Genomic DNA, 3,287 nt, shown 5'->3' with positions numbered 1-3,287 from the left:
CGGTAAAGGAGGACGCGGCTGAGGAAGAAGCGGCGGCGGCGGCGCCTTCCCAATATGGCGGCGCCGGCTGACGTCACTGGAGGATGTGGCACGGACTGCGTGGGGCGGGCCCGGAGGGCGCCGGAAGCGGCGGGCAGGGACCCGGGGGCCGGGGAGTGGGCGGGGGCAAGGGTCTGCGGTCTAGGACCCCGGTCCCTGGCCCCTGGAACTCCCCCGGCCCTCGCCGTTTCCTTAGAGTCCCTTCAGCGCCTGGCCCGCGCCCCTCTTCCCGTGACGTGTCCTTCCTCCGTCCGCCTTCCCCTGTGTCCCCTAAGGAGCCGGGGCTGAAAGTAGACATTGGAAAGGCCTCAACGAATCGGGGCAGCCTTGGCCTTGCGATGGCGAACCATGATCCGTCTGGAGCTGCGCCCACAGCACCCGAGACACCACTATCCTCGGAGTAGGCCTCGGGCGGGGCTGGGCTTGGAGTCCGGTGTCCCGGTGAAACACTGGAAGGACTTTGCTCACCGCCGACGGAGCGTGGAGAGAACGCTCTCTCTGCCCACATTCCCAGACCCTTCAGGAGCAGCTGCGTTTACATAGCCTGAAAACGGACTTTTAGCTTTTCTGGGTGTATTACGGTACGAAGAGAGAGGTTAGAACAAATTGAATAGTTTGGTTTGTAAAACTTTGTCCCTCCTGCCTATCCGGGCGCAGTGAGTACAGTTAGCACTGCACAGGTCAGTACAGTCAACCTTAACGAGCTTTTTATAGAGACAATAAACCTGTTGCGTTTCATGCCACGTCTTTGCACACATTAAATCTTTCAATTTAATTACTAGGTTAAATTCTCTTGGCGTGCTTGACTGTGCACGTTCTGTTAAAGAATAGATGTCAAACCTGAGGGGAGGGCGTTGGAAGGCCAGGAGAGTGGAACTTACACATAAAACAGTATCCAGAAGTGGCATTGTATGCCATCCGACATTATTTAAAGTCAGGAGTGACCACAGGCTGTGGCTTCACAATGATTTAGATAGGAGGAATGTAACTGGACTGAAGCTGTAATAAGAGAGAAACGCCCACGGTAAAACCGTAGCATGGAACATTTTGGCTACAGAGTTATTTTCCTTCCACAAACCCATTATCCAGAACTCATGCTGGCCTTCACCACCACCACCACCCCCTGCCTCGGAAAATGGGAAGCTAAATCTGGGGTGGGGAGAAGAGGGCAGGATGAGCACAATGTTCCCTTCCTTTTTCCTATCTGTTTGAGCAAAGGTCGATTTCAGTTCAACCAATTTCTTTCATTGGCATCCTGTTCAACTGTTTTTTCCCTCTTCCCCCCACTCCCCGCCCCCCAGTTCTTTCACAAATAGTTTAAAATGTTGCTTTTCAAAAGAAATATAATTAGTTGATTAATATAGTCAAATATATAGTTTAAAGAGTATGAAGATAGATACAGTGAAAATCTTCATTCTAGCCCTGATCCTGTTCACCCAGTTGTTCCCCTCTTCCCTTGGTGATTTTCAAATACCTTAGCAGATTAGGGGAAACCTAATTCCCCTCCCCTTGAGTGTGGGCCAGACTTTGTGACTCTCTTCAAAGGAATTGAATGTGGCAGGCAGGACTTTGTGTGACTTCTCAGATTAGGACAATAGTGTTTGCAACTTCTCCCTTGTTCTCCTTTCCTCTCTTTCAGATCTGAGGGAGGCCAGCTGCCCTGTCATGAAGACATTAAAGCAGCCTTATGAAGAGGCCTAGTTGCAAAGGAACTGAGGCCTCCTGCCCAACAGCCGTGTGAGTGAGTCATCTTGGAAGTGAATCCCCTGAATGTGTGCTAAATCACTTCAGTAGTGTCTGACTCTGTGACACTATGGACTATAGCCCGCCAGGGATTCTCCAGACAAGAATACTGGAGTGGGTTGCCATTCCTTTCTCCAGTGTATCTTTCCTACCCAGGGATTGAACCCAAGTCTCCTGTAGCTCCTGCATTACAGGCAGATTCTTTACCGCTGAGCCATCAGGGAAGACAAATGTGTTAATTACAACCTCATTAAAGATTCTGAACCTCTACCACCAGGCTAAGCCATTCCTGAAATGGCTTCAAAAACAGTGAAATAATAAATATTTGTTGTTTTCAGCTACTAAGTTTGGAATAATTTGTTATGCAGTATAGGTACTAAGAACTTCCCTGGTGGCTCAGATGGTAAAGAATCTGCCTGCAATGCAGGAGATCCAAGTTTGAGTCCTCCGTTTGGGAAGATTCCCTGGAGAAGGGAATGGCAGCCCACTCCAATATTCTTGCTGGAGAATTCCATGGACAGAGGAGCCTGGTGGACTACAGTCTGTGGGGTCTCAAAGAGTTAGAAACAACTGAGCGACTTACACACACACAGGTACTAAAATTCTCGGGCATATATACACAAATATATCAGTACTTAAGAGCTTGTTTGTGATTACTTTCAGTTGCTTCATATTCTATTGTATAGACATACCATAATTTTTTTGGTCACACCCTTATTGATGGACATTTAGGCTGTTTCCAGTCCTTTGCTATTGGAAACAATACTATAATAAATACAGTGAATAGCTACATTTTGTCCACAAAAATATATGCTCATTGTCTATTCCTGCAACAGTATCATACTTTTGAAATTGTTCAGACTTTACGTAACTTCATTGCTCTTTTTTTTTTAAGAGTTTTCCTAGCATTTTTTCCTTACTTATTTTCTACAAAGTAGACTTCAAAATCACCTTGTCTCTATACAAAGAAAAAGGGAGGAAAGGAAAGAAAGAAAAAACAAAAGAAGGAAGGAAGAGAAGAATAAATTGTATTTGGGAACCAAAATATATATTCCTAATAACAAGGACCATTTATTTATTGACTGCTGGAAATGTGCCAGGCATACTTTCCCAAGGAGAAGACAATGGCACCCCACTCCAGTACTCTTGCCTGGAAAATCCCATGGATGGAGGAGCCTGGTAGGCTGCAGTCCATGGGGTCGCTAGAGTCGGACACGATTGAGCAACTTCACTTTCACTTTTCACTTTCATGCATTGGAGGAGGAAATGGCAACCCACTCAGGTGTTCTTGCCTGGAGAATCCCAGGGACAGCGGTGCCTGGTGGGCTGCTGTCTATGGGGTCACACAGAGTCAGACACGACTGAAGCGACTTAGCAGCTGTTAGGTGTGGACTTCAACTGCTTCCTGCAGTGCAGCTTGTTGGTCCCATACCTCATGTCCATGTGGGTCACCTCCAAATGTTCAGGAGTTAGCAGTTCAAGCTGGTGGATGAATGCTGTCCTTT

At 47.3% G+C, this 3,287-nt stretch overlaps 1 protein-coding gene across 1 annotated transcript in view; it reads right to left on the bottom strand.

The window, feature by feature from the left end:
• The window catches only part of GOLPH3 (golgi phosphoprotein 3 (coat-protein)), a 57,584-nt gene that overhangs the window by 52,452 nt on the left and 1,845 nt on the right, over nucleotides 1-3,287 (bottom strand). The window lies entirely within an intron of this gene.

Source organism: Bison bison, unplaced genomic scaffold (assembly GCF_000754665.1).
Source record: "Bison bison bison isolate TAMUID 2011002044 unplaced genomic scaffold, Bison_UMD1.0 scf7180017864331, whole genome shotgun sequence".
NCBI classification, from domain to species: domain Eukaryota; kingdom Metazoa; phylum Chordata; class Mammalia; order Artiodactyla; family Bovidae; genus Bison; species Bison bison.
The sequence above is the reverse complement of the archived record's forward strand: the minus strand, read 5'-3'. Positions and strand labels throughout refer to the sequence as shown.